Consider the following 17,813-nt stretch of genomic DNA (forward strand, 5'->3'; position numbering starts at 1 on the left):
GGGAATATGATGTTGCGGTTGAGATTGAGAACACATTTTGGCTTGATTGCTACACGGGTCTCTTAAAGAGATAAGTGTGAAATGACTCAATTTCACCATGGAATCCAGCAAAATGAGTTTGCCATTCCTAGATCTTCAGATTTTTCCATCAGATAGGGGCCTCGAAAGCGAACTCTACACTAAACCTATGTCTAGAAATTCTCTTCTGACGTATGATAGCTTTCATCCTAAGGCACTCTGGGCAGGCTTGCCCTTTGGACAGTTTTCTTCGGTTGAGAAGAAACTGTTCCACTACTGAGAATTTTAGGAAACATTCTGATGTACTGTCCCGCAATTTACGGGCTAGGAAATACCCTCAGAGACTGATACGGCAATCCTTCAAACGAGCTGCCAATAACCATTGTGAAGCTTTGTTAGAACCCACTGTACCAAAAGCTCCACTTGAGAGACTGACTTGTGTGAACACCTTCAGCACCAAATCCAACCAGATTCAAAAGATTGTGCAAAAACATTGGCGCATTTTGAACATAGGACAGGACAAATTACCCCCTCCTTTGTTCTCATTTAAGAGAGGCACGAACTTGCGTGACACATTGGTCCAGGAATGAAGTGATTCCTCCACTAACTACACTTTGGAACCTGCCGGCTGTGCAGGGACATTATCCATGTGGTAACTGTGCAGTGTGTCCGCAAACCAAACACACAACTGAAATCAACATTGGAACTGAAAAACCTTGGTGACAAACCAAACACACTAATTGTAACAGTGATAAGGTGATCTATTTAATTACGTGCCCATGTCAGAAAAAGTATGTCGGGATGACCACTAGAAAGATCAAGCTGAGAATCATGGAACTTAAAAGCACAATAAGGTGCAGGAAACAATCTACTCGCTTGACCAATCACTTCCTTGAGTCAAATCATAAACCAGATGTGGTGTCTTGGACCATTTTCAAGCAACCTTATATCCCTTCGCATATCACTGACGTGTCTAACTTTCTTTTTAGAAAAGAACAGTGTTGGGTATATAAGTTACACAGTGACGTGGAGGGGCTCAATGACGTCATTCCCTGGACTCTTGTGTAATATATAATGCACACATATACCAAGAATAATAGTGACTCTTCATTAATGTACCACTACAGAGTTGTGTCATTACTTGCACTAGTAAAAACAGCCACTATTTTTTCTAACCCTATCCTAGATACTCTTAGCCCAGTATCATTAGGCTGGTCGCTGTCATAGGGTACATGACGTTTACTAGCCCTGTTATAAGTTTAGTGTCAGGCTTGGTCTTGGTTACCAACTTTACCCTTATTGATAGATTTGGCACCCACAGCGTGCATTTTGCGTTTCACTATCGCGATTGCATCGCATTATTTTGCCATACACACACCCATGGGCGTAGGAACTGTGGGGGATGCGGGGGACATATCCCCCTCCAGATTTTGGAGGGGGGGGGGACACAGGGGACAAGGGTGGGGGGATGAGGGGACAAACACATTTCCCTTATCCCTCCTGAGAGGGAGATTAGCAGGCCATTATTAGCTCACGAGTGCGGGCGGAGCTGCGAGACCTAATGGCCCTGCACTTGACCTGGCGCCTCTTGTTACCTGTCTGTGAGCCGCCAATGATCCGATAGTCACAGCATAATGTGACGTCAGAGGCCACTCGCCCCCCTGCCTATGCCCTTTTTAACTCTTTGTGTGGCGCAGCACCCCTGAGGCTCCGGGAATTATTTATTTCTCACCTCTGCTGCCTGTAGCCAGTGCACGGATTGATTTGCTGACTGACCTCTCCTTGGACTCCTCGCCCCCGTGTCTGTTGACGGCTTGAAGACGGAAGGGCTGCAGCAGCATGCTCCCACGAAGTGTGAGGTCCCTCCTGCGTGAGTACCTATCCCATCGAAGTGACTGACTTTCAGTTCGGTTAACTTGTAAGTAAAGCCAAGGGCTGTTACACTGCATTCATCTGTCGGGCTGTTGTACTCGTTTTTCCCCCTCCCTCATTCTTGCTTTCTCGTTGCGCCTCTCCCTCTCTTCTGTTCTGTGACTCCACGTTAAGTTTGCTGTTTGCTGAACGTTTATTTTAAGTGACATTGACATGTGATCAGCCAGGTGTGATATGACAGTGAAAATGTTATGCGGCCCCTCTGGTGTAACGGGGTCCTGCCTTTCCGCATAATTCTGGTAACAACAAATTGTAAGACACATTATTGGTTCTAGGGTAACATCCCTTCACGATACAGCTGGCAGCGCTGACTCAGCCTTTCAACTTTGAGAGGATGAAAAAATGAGTATCTTTGAGTTATATATTAATAACAACAAGTATTCCATAACCTAGAGACACTTTTGGTGCAAATTTGTGTTATGTGATAGCCGCCTTCCCCACAACGTCTATTTTATAGAGCACGCAGCGCCCTGACTCTGCACGAGGCGCTATTAGGGGAGCAGGGTCGGTAAGTCGCTTGGCCAAGCCCCGACAGATGGATTTGGGTAAAGGTCGGTGAGGGCCCCAGAGTCCGATGCTTTTCTGAAATCCATGCTGCCAGGGTCCAGTCGCAGGTGAGATGAGGCGCGGGGCATTCTGGGAACATTACAAGGATATGGGGGGCTTCAACCCGCTTTCTCCCATCTAAATGGAGTCTGCGACCACTCTCTTGCGGAGCTTCATCAGAGACATGTCAGCCTGTCTGTCTCTGCAGAAAGGGTTCATTAAAGATCTCTCAGGCCCCATGGGCGAGGCTGTCTATAAATAGCGACCACTACTACAGGCAGAGAGAGCCTCAGTGCACCTGACAGCTGTCGCAAAACGTCATGATTTTCTGGAAGGGCCCACTGGGGTTGAGGAGCTGAAAAGCACGTTATAAGTTTAAGTTTAAGTTAAAAAATTTGTATAGCACACTACTTACCCGGAGGGTCTCAAGGCGCTTGAGGGGGGGTTCGTTATTTATCAAATAGCCAAGTTTTGAGTTGTTTTCTGAAGGAGAGGTGGTTTTGTGTGAGGTGGAGGTGGGTGGGGAGTGAGTTCCAGGTTTTGGCCGCTAAGTAGGAGAAAGATCTTCCTCCCATGGTTGTTTTTCGGATGCGTGGAATTGTGGCGAGGGCTTGATTGGACGATCGTAGTTGGCGGGTGGGGTGTAAAAGGTCAGGCGCGTGTTGAGGTATTTGGGTCCTAGGTCATAGAGGGCTTTGTGCGCGTGGGTGAGGAGGCGGAACGTAATTCTCTTGTTGACGGGGAGCCAATGAAGGTCTTTCAGGTGACTGGATATGTGATTGTGGCGGGGTAAGTCGAGGATGAGTCTTGCGGAGGCATTCTGAATGCGTTGGAGTTTTTTCTGTAGTTTGGCTGTGGTTCCGGCGTAGAGGGTGTTTCCGTAGTCCAGTCGGCTTGTGACCAGTGCATGGGTGACCGTCTTCCTTGTTTCGGTGGGGATCCATCGAAAGATCTTTCGGAGCATGCATAGGATGTTAAAGCATGATGATGAGACGGCGTTGACTTGTCTGGTCATCGAGAGGGAGGAGTCCAGGATGAATCCCAGGTTGCGAGCATGGTCCGTTGGTTTAGGTGCGCTGCCTAGAGCCGGTGGCCACCATGAGTCGTCCCAAGCGGAGGGTGATGATCCTAGGATGAGGACTTCCGTCTTGTCTGAGTTCAGTTTTAAACGGCTGTTCTTCATCCATTCGGCTACGTCTTTTATCCCTTCGTGTAGGTTGTTTTTGGCGGTGTTTGGGTCTTTGGTGAGGGAGAGGATTAGTTGGGTGTCGTCAGCGTAGGAGATGATGTTGAGGTTGTGCTGGCATGCGATGGATGCGAGGGGACTCATGTAGACGTTGAAGAGGGTAGGGCTGAGCGATGAACCTTGTGGTACGCCGCAGAGGACTTCGGTGGCCTCTGATCTGAAAGGGGGGAGGCGGACTCTCTGGGTTCTTCCGGTTAGGAATGATATGATCCAATCCAATGCTTTTTCTTGTATCCCGACGTTGCTGAGGCGTTGTATCAAGGTGCTGTGACAGACTGTGTCGAACACCGCGGAGAGGTCCAGGAGGATAAGGGCAGCTGTTTTCTCGTTGTCGAGCAGTGTTCGGATGTCGTCTGTGGCTGCGATGATGGCAGTCTCGGTGCTGTGTTTGGCTCGGAAGCCGGACTGTGAGGGGTCGAGAGAGTTGTCGGACTCGAGGAAGGCGGCGAGCTGAGTGTTGACGGCCTTCTCTATGACTTTGACAGGGAAAGGGAGGAGCGAGATGGGACCGTAGTTCTTGAGTTCAATGGGGTCTGCCGTAGGTTTCTTCAGGAGGGCACTGAGTTCGGCATGTTTCCAGCTTTCCGGGAAGGTAGCGGTGTCGAGGGAGCAGTTAATGATATCCCGGAGTTGGGGTGCGATGATTGAGTCGGGCTTGTTGAAGATGTGGTGAGGGCATGGGTCGGTTGGGGATCCGGAGTGAGTGGAGTTCATCAAGCGGGTGGTGTCCTCGGTGTTGATCGGGTTCCAGGCGCAAAGGGTGGTGGTGGGGCGTTTCAGTTCGGTAGTGAGGGGAGTGGGCTGGTCGCCGAAGCTGTTATGTATGTCCGCGATCTTGCTGTGGAAGAACGAGGCTAGAGAGTCGCAGAGGTCTTGGGAGGATGTGATGTCGTGCACGTGTACGTGCATACGATGCAACGCTGCCAATAACTGACAGAGACAGGAACTATGAGGATGTGTCCAGGATCACAGTAGTGAGTCACAAAGGGAAGCTGGGATGTGATGTCAGGCCTCAGGGTTCTATGATCTCCAAACCAGACACCAGACCAAGCCATCTTCCTTATCATTAATTCTGTTATATGCTGCAAAACACCTTACATGTTTGTTTTGCACATAAATATTGTTAACCAATTACAGTTTGTAAATAGGAGAAACAACCGTGCCTGGGACAAAGATCTGTGATTCTCAAGGTGTCACATAGGTACTCTACATTTGAAGCTTTAGACATCTGCTCTATCCCAGGAGCTACAAAAAGTGGCAACAAACTCTCAGGTACATGTATTTATGAGCTATTTATCTATATATATAGCGCTCAAATCCTAGGCTGTGCAGTAAGGCGCAGGGGTCTTCCCATGACGTCCCAGTTGTTTTCAGGCAATTGTGGACACACTTTGTAGGTCTGGCTTGGGAGCGCAGCCGTCACCGGACTTGATGGGATGAAAAAGCGAGCTTTTGGAACCATACAGAGAGGGGCTGTGGCTCTGCTCAGTGTTGACCTACCCAAGCACAGCATTTGATTTGGCCAACGGTGTGTGCTTCCACTGAAAGAGTCCGTACCCTCTGGTCATCTGCATGCACCAGGGCTCTTTATCAAGTCAAGCCAGTGTTTACAAAGAAGCTTGCCCTTTGGGGCCGACCAAACTGTCAGCGCACTCATCGTGGTCAAGCCACTCCTCGCCTTGACTCCTGCAGGACCGCCCGCCCCCAACCAGGCATACCCTTCTGCTTACTCGCAGTGCGAGAAAGAGAAATATAAAATGGTATTTAAACTACCATTTTGTTTTTATGCTTCTCGCACTGCGCGAAAGTAGTGGGGCGACGCTCCGACGCCCATGTGGAGCAGCCGCCCCTGGTTATTTCTATCACCATCTCTCCCCCTACATTTATAAATGCTCCGGTGTCGGTAACTCTGGGTAGCAGCGACCAGGTACCATAAGGTATACCCTAATAAGGACCTTAGTGGCATAGAGCAACATGGAAGACATTACCTCTTTAAACAGTTCGAGGAACATTTTAGAGTATTCGCTCAAGAACTCTCAGGACTACACTCTGCTGTTCGTGCACAGTGGAGCTGGGCTGTATCGCTGTTTGGAAGAAACAAGCTCTGCCCCCATAGTGCAGTCATTTACAGAATCTTGGATGTTTCACTGTTACAATACAATTTGGCAATAGTTACCACAACCAGCTATCATGCTATAGTGTCTTTAGCTATTCATATTTGAACTGCGGAAAAGAGAAAAGTACTGATGACTTAACTGCTTGGCTCAGACACAAAGGGCATGTGATTCCACTTTTAAGCGTATTTGGGACATTCTGTGATGGGAAACATATCCCACTTTGTGAATGTATTTTAATGTCAATAACTCTTATTAAACCTTAAACAATCATGTGCGGCTATTGGTTGAATTCGATAGCGTAGTAGTTTGTAACTGGTGAGTGAAATGCCAAACAAATACTAAAAATAGGGAAGTTTTGCTCTTTCTGGCCACACCTCTGACTCCACCCATAAATCTAATCCTCAGGTTATTCTGGGCCTCTGATTCTCTGCCCACAGTTCTCCTACTTTTTTCCCCCACACTGGCCATGACTTTCAGCTTATTATGTTTTCAATGTTGAGGCTCCAGAAACTGGAGTATTATCAGAGTTGGGGTTAAGCGCGACAGTCGCAGATCACAGTTGGCTCAGGTGGGAACTGGGGCTTGAATCACGGGCTGCATAGGGGCAAGGGCACTTTCCCTGTGCCTTGCCATTTTACTAATGTAACCCAATAAGGGTACCAGATGTCACTATCAGGAAAAACTAATGCATCCTGGGATGTGTAGTCTTGCATTACATCAGCTTAACCAAGTGGACTAATGTACCTGAGAGCAATATCAGGAAAAGGGAAGACCCATGGCTTGACCACTGTGTATCTAATGATATTATAGAGTACGCTGATAACATTAATAGTAAGTAAGCTACATTTATTCAGGCAGAACCACTCTGAACCCAGAGAGAAATATGAGGGCCCTTTTTGCAGGCGTGGCAAGTGTAAACTGAGTTGCCACATTATCAAGTCTTTTACCATTAATGGCCTGACAATGGTCCCAAATTAAAAATTGATTTTCCCACTTAAGCCTCTTGTGCTTGTGTTTGTGATTAACAAAAAGTGTAAGACATTTACTCAGAGTCTTGAACCAGCATTTGCAATGTGAGTAGCCTTTATTACCCTACTGCACCAGTCAACACCTGTCCACCTTTAGAAGTGTCAGGCCTGCTAGGGCATCTTCTTGATAAAATGTGTGCCAAGTGCCACATGCCCTCCGAGCTTTCTGTTTGTGTTTGTATGTGACAGCTGTGGGTCATCTTGAATTAGGGACACTCAAGTGGGATTTCAGGAAAAATTATGCTTTTGAAGACTGTGCAAATTAGATTTTCAGCATAGTGACTTTACATTTTAAAGCTCCAAGTGGACAAAAATTATAGATGAGGTCACCAGCCACTTGTGGCTCTTTAGCCAGCAGCCCTTTGCATTCTGGTACTTGTAGTTTTATGTTTCTACTATAGGCATGGACTTTGAAACCTAGCCTTACATAGTGCAGCTGAAAGGCAACCAGTGGTGTTAGAGTTAGCTGGTTTATGGGCTATTAATGCTTTGTGAAGTAGTGTTCTTTAAAGCGGTGTTTCTTCAATGTGTAAAATTTCCACCTGCAGGGGGTCACACCTATCGTACAAACAATGAACATAGTATTTGCACTATTTTTTATTTGATTTTTAAGTCTGGGAACTGGCAATTTGGTACTCACTCCTTTACATATTTTTAAAGCAAGGGCAGGCAATGGCAGAGTACTGGTGGAATAGAGGCTAGAGGTTACCTGCACCATGTTTGAGCCTTCGTGCATCTCACACACACTCACACTCTCTCCTAGTTCTGTGTTTCACAATTCTCTATTGCTCTTAATGTGGAGTTTTACACCTGCTGGTATCTTGGCTCAGGATACTGCTAGTGAAGATTTTGTCTCAAGTCCCTCAGTTTGATTTCTTTGTACTTGTCACCATTTAGCAACTGAGTGGGGTCATCTTAGTACCGCATTTGAGTAGCCAGAACCTCCTCCAAGTCCACAGACTGAGCTCCGGCTCACCTGAACCATTGCCTGTTGGTAAGTCTCCAGAGTCCCAGGGCAGAAGGAAACGCAGCACTATCAGCCATCGGAATCCAGTAGTCAGTCCGACCAGCAACTCACAGCCAGTGAGTGGATCAAGAAAATCGCAACAGAGGGCTACGGCTGCCACTACTACTGCTAATAAGTAAGTGCACTATAGTATTGTCTAGCGTAGAAAAATAATGGTTTCTTGGCCAATCTGTTTGGATACTTTTTGTCAGATTGTGGTAATGTACTCCCTTTCTCAGCATCACATTATTTGTGCATTTTCTCTTTCTATGCTATGTTCTGAACAATTCTGTAGTACAGTACTTGTATTACTCAGACCAAAAGCCTTACAATGTATTATAATTTTCCCCAACAGATTCTTTTTGCTACAAGTACAACAATACTTCGCTTTTGAAAACCTGCTTGCCCACATTGCCTGTCATCTTCAGCTAAAATAAAATGTCGCAGGTAGGTTCCTTTGCCACCATAAAACATATACTGCAGTGTCTTATGTATTGCTGTAACACTTTAGTCAGGTAAGATGCTGACTAGAATGCTCTTCTTGCTGTGGAAACCTAAAGGTGTTATAAAACAACTGGGAAGCCTGTGCACATGCATAATTTCCCCTCACTGTCGCACTACATTGGAAGAGGATCCTTATACTGGAGGTAGGTTTTGCCCCCAACACTCCCTGTGTTGATTACATGGGGGGAGTGCACACAAAAGACTGTTTGCAACTTTTGAACTGCAGTTAAATATTCTTTATGTCCCCACATTGTAACTGCTACAAACTTATTTGTTCCTTTTTTCTTAGAATGGACATCCGGAAATTCTTTGCCAAGAAACAGCCAAGTGAAGTGAACCTATATTCAGACAACTCAGAAATTAACACGATTCATAGTGATGATATGTCAGAACTGCAGTCTGCAATTCAATATGGAGTTGGGGCCACAGCTTTAGAAATATCAAGTGATTGCACACCGCTCCCAGGAACATTTTGTGGAGTTGTCACTGCCTCAGACGAATCAAGCAGCAGTTCTTATGCATCAACAACTAGTCTTCAGGATACAGAGGAAACATTTGAAAGCACAGTGGCACCAAACCAACCGCACGAGAGCACATTGCCAGTTCAAATCATTGTAACACAGTCCCATATGAAGAAAAAGCGCATTCTACATTTTCAAGGAAGATGGTTCCAGGATTTCCCCTGGCTTCATTACAGCAGTAGAGTGGCAGGAGTACTATGCTTTCACTGTGCAAAGGCTAAGTCACTGAAATTAACTGAGCTTTCCAAGAACACACAGGAGGCATTTTGCAACACAGGTTACACCAACTGGAAGAAGGCAATTGAAAGGTTCAAAAAGCACCAGAACAGTTATGCTCATTCATATGCTGTGAGTCAACTTGTACAGTATAGAGAAGGCCAGTCAATCAATCAACAGTTATCACAGCAAGTCCAACAACAACATAAAGAAGCCTGGCTTTGTCTTAACAAAATCATTCATACCATAGCTCTTCTGGCAAAACAAGGCCTTGCACTCTGAGGTCATGATGACAGCAGTGGGAATTTCCGTCAATTTCTTAGTGCACAAGCAGAAGATGTACCATCTTTAAAACTGGGGATTACAGCAAATCGAGCAGAATATCTCAGCCCAGACATCCAATATGAAGTTCTTCAATTATTGTCCCGTGCAATTTTGCATCAAATCCGTAAAAATATTGGTGACAATCCATATGCAGTAATTGTTGATGGCACACAGGATATATCTGGTCAGGAACAAGAAAGCTTTTGTATTCGTTACATTGACCAAGATCTGTATCCTCATGACGATTTCATTGGACTGTATCAGGCTGATAATACCACTGGTACTGCAATTGATACAATTGTCAAAGATGTTTTATGCCGTCATGGTCTTTCTCTGTCAAAGTTGAGAGCACAGACATATGATGGTGCAGCAAATATGGCAGGGAAATACCATGGTGCGCAAGCATTAATACGCCAAGAACAGCCACTTGCTCTTTATGTCCATTGTGGAGCACATTGTACAAATCTGGTGATGCAGGCTGCAGCACATAAATGTTCCATAATGGAAGATGCACTACTTTATGTCCACGAACTTGGTAATCTGTTTGGGCAATCTATGACATGCCGTACAATATTCTCAGACCTCATCCAACACAGTGTAGAAGGCCCTGCAAATGTGTTAAAAATAAAGCCTCTGTGTCCAACACGTTGGACGGTCCGTGTAAAAGCTGTAAAAAAAGTAATGGCTAGTTATGAACCTATTCTGGAAACCCTAGAACACTTATCAACATCCAAGTCCAGTGGTGATGTGTCTGCTCGTGCTCGTGGTATGCTGGCACAGTTTCAGAGAGGAACAACTGTCCTAGGTCTTCAGATTGCTCTCCAAGTACTGCAGCTTCTGGAATGTTTGAATATTGCCTTACAAGGATACCAGCAAACTATATCAGGGCTACTAGCTGCTGTTAATGTAGCAAAAAGTGCAATACTAAAGCTCCGTAGTGAAGAGTCGTTTGACAGTCTGCTTGATGCCAATAACCACATGATTGCTAAGTACCATCTTAATGCCATTGAAGTACCACGACTACGCCGAATCCCTAAACAGATAGATGATGGAGCAGCAGAAACTTTTCATCCTGCAACCGTTAGGGACTACTATCGCCCTCAGTATTTCGAACTTTTAGATACTGTTTCTCTTCATCTCACTCAGCGTTTTGACCAGGAAGGCATCCAAACATATGAACAACTTGAACAAGTGCTTTTAACAGGCAATGGCATTGACTCTCTTGATCAGTACAAAGAAACGGACCCTTTGCTGCTCTCTGCTCAATTGACTATGTTATCAAGCATGTTCAAGTACTCTTCAGTCCCAGAACTGGCAGACATTCTCCGAAAAATGCTTCCAAGAGAGAGAGCTTTCTTTTCACAGGTTGAGAAGCTATTACAGATTCTTTTAGTTATACCAGTATCGTCTTGTGAGGCTGAGAGAAGTTTCAGTGGCCTCCGCCGATTGAAAACTTGGTTAAGATCAACTATGTCTCAAAAAAGACTGAATCATGTTGCCATATGCAACATACATAAAGAGATGATGGACTCAGTTGACCTACATACAATAGCGAAAGAATTTGTCCTCTGCACTGAACGGCGCAAGAAATTGTTTGGCTTTTCAAAATTAAGTTCATAATTTTATTACAGATTCCTGCAGCAAGAAAAACAATTTCTAATTTGTCCAATTGCATTTTGAGATGTAGGAATGTCGCTAAGAGCATTTCGTTTATTATTCCTTTTTTAGTCCCACCTTTGTTTTCTTGGTGCATGAAGATGCAAGATTCATATATTTATTTATTTCCCATTTGGTCTTTATTGTGAATGTAAATAAAAATAAAGCATACTTGCAGACTGTGACTACTTGCCTGCCTTTCTTAATATTTCACTTCATAACTATGCCATTGTATACATTTAACGCGCGTACGGTCTCACACAATGGGCGATTTGTATAGGGTCACTCGAAAGTCCACAAGGTTGTCCCTGTCCCCCCCAGAAATGTAGTGTCTCCTACGCCCTTGCACACACCTTACCGCTAATTTAGCGCGTGTATACTGAGTGATGTTTGTAATTGGCATGATTTTGCCGAGCGAGCATCATTGTGACGCTTAAGTTTCATCTATACATTACGTTCGGACCGGGACTACATATCCCATGGTCCTAGCACCCGGCGCTGCTATACTGATGTAGACATAACAAGATGAATCTCTTCTACGTCACTTTACGCGCGCCTGCCCCAGACGGCTTCCTACAGGTAAGATGGCTGTTGATTGTGTATAAATGCCGTTCTCTCGCCTACCGCTGAGTTAGCTGGTTTTTTACTGTTTCACTTTTTCCAGTGTGGGTACAGGACTCGTTTCATAATCTCTCACGTTCCTTGCTTACACAACTGTTATCTAAAAGTTAAAAGTATACTTGACACTGTTTAGATCGTAGTTTTGGTCCATGCATTCATTACGTATTCTAACTGCCTTCAACACCCTAATTGCTTAGTCACAGTGGGTAGCTTGTTTGTGCTCTATGCACACAGACTTTACCGCTTCCTTTATTTCAACATAGGCGTTGCATGGTACACTTGGTGCCTTTGCCAATGAGCATTGTTTTTCTACTGTTTCACTTTTATCGGTGTGGGTATAGGACTTGTTTTATAAATCTCTTATGTTCCTTGCTCACACGACTGAAATTTACAAGTTAAAAGTGTACTTGACACTGTTTAGATCGCTGTTAAGGTCCATGTAATGATTGCGTATTCTGACTGCCTTCTACACCCTACTTACTCAGTGTGTAGCACGGCCATAGCATTCAAAATGTCATTAGCCCCCTTTCCATCAGCGATGTTTCAACTTATTGGGAAAGTTAGTGCTTTTTTACAGCTATATATATATATGACAGCCGTTCATAGTGACTTTTATCTAACCTTTTAACATTAGTGGTGGTGCCATTTAGAAGTACCTCTACCTACGAACTACATGCCTTTGCAGTACCAGTTCTTTTTACTTTTTCTTCTTTTCACAGAGAGTTGCCTCACGCCCTGAGTTGTTACCAGGAGCGGTGGGTGGTATCCCTGATTTTACATTGTGGTACTGTAAAATTTGGAACCACATTGGAGGCATGCCCCCACCATGCCGATTTTGGTATCAACAAACCGCAAATGACAAATGCGGTATGTACAAGTGTTTTCGTCATGTTTCACCGATAAATTCACCGCGTATATGATGATACTATGTATTGTATCCGTGGGTTCCATTTTACAGCAGTAGCCATTTTTGTGATTGCCCTCACATAGGCTGCACTCTGAGGCCATGCCTAGGCCTAAAGGACACGTACACCTTCTGTGACTTCTCTGTGACCTGTGCAAACTGACTCCGCTGCCCGAGGTCAATCCTGTCCGGCCGGTTCCTATTACCCGCGGCCTAATGTGATTAGCATCAGGGCTCACACATCATAAAGTCCTTGTTCCCACACGATCTCTGACTAAGCTATTTCACACCTGACTCTGTTTCCTACTTTATGGCTTGTTTTACGAGCAGGAGGTGCCCGTTTTATTGGGGTCTGCTGATATCTGATGAGGGTTCTGAGCCTTGCTGGGTTAAATGATAGTGGGCTGAACGAGCTGAAATGTGGGATTGTCATCATAACTCTGTTCCTTCTTTGAAGCGAAAATATGTGAATAACCACTTGTAAAACAGGGGCGGTGTTGCCCAAAGCGTAATATTCTGTATAAAAGAGAAGACTGGTTTTTGTTCTGGAGACTGCCTCGTTCAGTTACTAAGGCTTCTGTGTGACGTAGTCTCACTCAATTGAGTTTAATAAAGATGTCTTTTTCATATTTCAGCTTCTTTTGCCAAGTTCTTTGTTATATTACCATGAGAATGAAAATCAGCAGTACCTCAAATGGCGCCCAACAACGGTGGCTCATCAGCGAAGTGACTTTCTGACTTTCTGCGGGAGTGATCTTGTCAGAAGACTGAAATCTACTGAGGAGGACAGAACAGGATTCTACCAAGAAGGTACTCTGTGCGCAGGGATTCTGGAGATTCTTTGATTCTGCAGCCCAGTATATTTCTGATCTTCCTGATTTTGATCCTCCGCTTGCTGTCACTCCTGACTGAGAACCCTTTTTGGCATGCGTATTATAAAAGACCGTTAGGTCATGTAGAACTTGACAGTTAGAATTTGGATTAGTAAAAGTAAGAGTTAAGTATAAGTGGGTCTCTCCCAGTCCTTTTGTTCTTTGGGTCTTTGATTTGGTTATCGCAATTACCAAAGCCGAGGGGTTGGTTTCTTGGTTTTTGATTTGGTCATTGCAATTACCATAGCCATGGGTCTCGTATATTTGCGAGTGTATTGGTAGAGATAACCCCTTGAAGTTTGAAGCTAGATTAGTGAGCTATAAGATGCCTGATCTTAGCAAATTTGGAAATGTAGCTTTGGAACTTTGAAATTTGTGTTGGCCAACTTTTGGTTTGTATAGGTTTGGATATGCGAATTGCAATTTGTGTAGGCAGTTAATGAGGAGATATTTCTCCATTTGGTTTAGTTGAACGGTGCACGTACGAAAAGTACCTTAAGCACCATTTTGATTATAATACTTGCGTTTTCCGCAGTATTTTTGGCATGCCTGTTTGTAAGCTCACATGCAAAAATGTGTTGTTTTTTGGAAGGTACCATAGTGTGGGAAATATCTGAATAGGTTAGATTTAAAAACATATTTCTTCCTTGGTGATTTTGTATCCCCAGGGAATTAAAATATGACATAATACAAAACAAGGATACTTTGTTCTGCGCAGTTTTATGAATAAAGATATGCAGAACGATTTTGTTTGGTGTTCTGCTAGGCAAAGCTAGTGAATTGAGCGCATTCACTACTTCTTGGACATACATCTGTCTGTTGGGCTGTTTATGCAGCCTTTTGGAACACTATTGAGAAGCGTGTCTTGTAAATATGACTTACAACTAGTATTTGCAAATGGTTTGGTTCAAGTACAGTCTGTGAGCTGTTCTTTATTTCTGTCCTGAGTATTGATTTGTAAGTCAAACGTGTGTTTAAATGTCTGTGTGGTTTTCCCATTAGTGCAACTTCTGTAAGTAAATTGCGACGGCGCTATTTATGAAAAATGGCTAAAGCGCGCTGTATTGTGTGTTTGACCCCTTTCTGTTTATGTCTGAAATGAGCTCAATATGTGTTTGTGGGTCTTCTGATGTTTTCAGTCTGTTAAGCAAAAATGTTGGTTAATTAATGTTAAGTAGAAACTTAGGAAAAATCCAGAAATGAACAATGTGATGTGCTAAAATAGCTAAATGTTGCTCTTTAATTTATAGAATGAGCAGTTGTGCACATATACAAAACTGCCGTTAAATGCTTAAAGGATAAAATTAGAAACACATTCAATAGATATAAATAAGGCCCCAAAAACGAAATTATCTATTTTTGCAAAAGTAAATAAATTTACAGCATTTTCCTTAGATGCATTGTATTAGATGTTCACAGGCAGACTTTTCAGCTGCAGTATATTTGATAGGAATGTTCATTCAGCCAGCACTTTCCCAGTTAAACACGGGTGGAATTTTGCATAACCGTCCTTTTCAATGAAAGTGGCGCAAAAATGTGACGCGTTTCAAGTTGGGCTTATGCGCTTAGGCTTGTGAGTTAATGTGTCCAAAATATTAGGCAAGAGATGCAGCTTGCTTTTTATACATGGAATTATCATAAAAACGAATAATTGGGATTTTTTTAAAAGAAAATTATTAATCATGGAAAAATTATTTTCAAAAAATAAGTGCTTTTCAAAATCGTTTTTTGATATTCATAAAGCTTAATACTCATACTATGACCTCCTAGCATTAAAATTTGATTTAAGTTGTGTTGCATCACTAAAATGACAAGCATTCGCGTGTACAATTTTCCCTTGGCGCAGGCGCAAACAAGCTCATTTTTATAAAGTATAAGTTATTATTTCCAATGCCTGACTCATGGGTTATGTAATAGATATTCTGGTAATGCATATTATGCAAGAAAATTGTAGGATATTCATTTTTTAATGCCTAAAATATCAAAGTCGAATTTGGGTAAAAGCACTGTTTAAACTGCATTTTCTTTCATTCAGAGTACTTTGTAAAGTGTCTCAGGCTTCAGTAAATGCATACATTTAGGTTTGATATATATATATTTGCAGGTTGTGCCTTCTTATGGTTCAATGAGTCAATGTGCCAGTACAAAGGCTTGTTTTAATATCAGGGTTGAAGGTTCTAACTTCAGCTGGGCCTACTGAGACGTTCATTCATTTAAGGTTGATGTAATGTGTACCATTGCATAGGGTTGCAACAAGCATTTATTCTAAAAACTGGTATGTGTGTTATTAAGTTTTGTGAATTATTCACAGTAAATGTAGTTTAATAATCTGGGAATGTTGATAATATTTTTAACGCCTAAAAAGGAGAAATTATTTTTCAAAATAGAGTGAATTATTGCAAGTTAGGAGGAATTAGGAAGGCCTTCTGGCTTTGACAAATTCAGAGTGGCAGAAGCTGGGGGCTAGGAGAGCTGCAGAGGCTGGCTCAAGTCACGCTGCTGAGATGCTATTTTTAGTTTTCCCGTAAACTATGGAGTAGGCTGCCACGTTGACATTTATGACCTTTTAAATTAGGGCCTTGTCTCTGTGGAATGCAGAATGACCTTACTACACGGGCCTCTAAAGGTGGGGTTTCCGGTTTCTCCATAACAACATCAATAAAACTAAAGAACTTAATTCCAAAGGGAAAATATAGAAAAGGGGTTTCTTTGAAAGTCCAAACATCATGTTAAATGCTTTGCAGAGCTGATACATTTGTGTCTCGCTCTAAAAAAATAAAATGCTGCCTGCTAGTTGCTTTTATTTGACAGGAAACGAAGTGTTGCATTAAGTCTTAGACAGAAAATAAGATGCAGCCCTTCTAAAATTTTGAAGGCTACATGCCTAAGTGTGAACGAATTGCCAATTAAGACTTATTTTTCACAGTGGAAATTGTAGGTACCAAATTAATATGAAGTGTCAGTGTAACAATTTTTACTTTTAGAAAGGTAAAACTACAGTGGCTTGAGGTTGCAAGGACTGCCAAGAGGGTAACAGTTAAGTAATGGAAATTTATTTTTGTGCATTTGGTCCTATCATGAATTGTTCTTGCTGGTCCTGTATGTTAGAAGAGAGACAGTAAAGTTATATTTGACAGCAGATTTCCATTGCCTGGTGATCCACTGTCAAAAGGAGGGTAAGGATTTTAAACCTGACAAATTAAACAGGCCCAAATGTTGGGTTTTGGGCTGCAGGTTTACAGTGCATAAAAGTACATGACATGGTGTTGTGTGTCACCGCTTATTCACATATGCTATTGTTTTGTCTATGCTTTTTTGTGCTTGATATACAGCAAGTATATCTGATGGCTTGACGTTTTGTGCGTTTTTATTATTTTGTTTATTTTTATGCATGTTTTTGTTCTTGTGGTTACTTGTGTTGTGAGGGGATGGTCATGACGATGCCCATCGCTACGCAACAGTTGGTTGAACTTGTTCTGGTTACTAAATTCCACAGCTAATGATATTTCATGCTGTGAACATGAGAGACAACACTTCACCAGTGCATGTCTATTTGGCTATAATGGTTTTGAAGGAAAATAAAAGAGATATACAGGATCAAAGTGTGTCACCTGTAGTTAGTCATGTTACTGCCCCTTTCCCTTAAAGGAACAGGCAGCCTTACATTTATGTATCCTTGATTGGACCTAAGGATGAAATTATAGATCTGTGACTCAAGGTGGCCTAATTTCTATATTACATTAGTTAATGATGTTCTGTTTCCTAAGTAGCATATGGCTTTTGTTCCTTAAAAGAAAAACCAGGTTTTCATTTTTTCCTGAAGAAGGAACTGGAATATTACCTAGGAGTATCGTATATGGTGTAGTCGCCAGCGGTAGAGTTAAAATTTGTGTAACTTTGGCCTTTTGTGTATCACCCGTACTCTTGGTGTTGTGTCACATGCCTGACTATCACCCAAGTAACTTCTTGTTCTTCCTATAGATTTTTTTTTTCTTTTGTTGCTTCTCCCCTGACCGATGTCGCATCATGCTTAGCTATTGGGGATTTTAGTTGTGTCCTAGTTCCAATTCCCTTTTCCACTTTTCCGTATTCCTTTCACCAGTCAGCCCATTTATTATTGTAGGTGTATTGTTCAGGTACACACTTCCAGACTGCAGTGATGTACCAGGGACCCCCCATGTTATGTATAATTCCCTTTTGTATGGCCAGACTGGTTTTCAAGAATTTTCCTTAGGCCTGCTTCAATGTTTTCCAGCCTGACTGTCAGGGTAGCGATAGACTGGTTAACTGACTCAATATTAT

The 17,813-nt window shown here is 43.0% G+C and overlaps 1 long non-coding RNA gene and 1 pseudogene across 1 annotated transcript in view; one reads left to right on the plus strand and one right to left on the minus strand.

Moving 5' to 3' along the window:
• LOC146870184 (uncharacterized) overlaps positions 1-17,813 on the minus strand; it is a 63,127-nt gene that overhangs the window by 16,600 nt on the left and 28,714 nt on the right. The gene's annotated exons all lie outside the window — the stretch shown is intronic.
• On the plus strand, positions 8,688-11,078 carry LOC146870185 (zinc finger MYM-type protein 1-like; annotated as a pseudogene).

This window comes from Triturus cristatus, chromosome 1_1, assembly GCF_964204655.1.
Source record: "Triturus cristatus chromosome 1_1, aTriCri1.1, whole genome shotgun sequence".
NCBI lineage: Eukaryota > Metazoa > Chordata > Amphibia > Caudata > Salamandridae > Triturus > Triturus cristatus.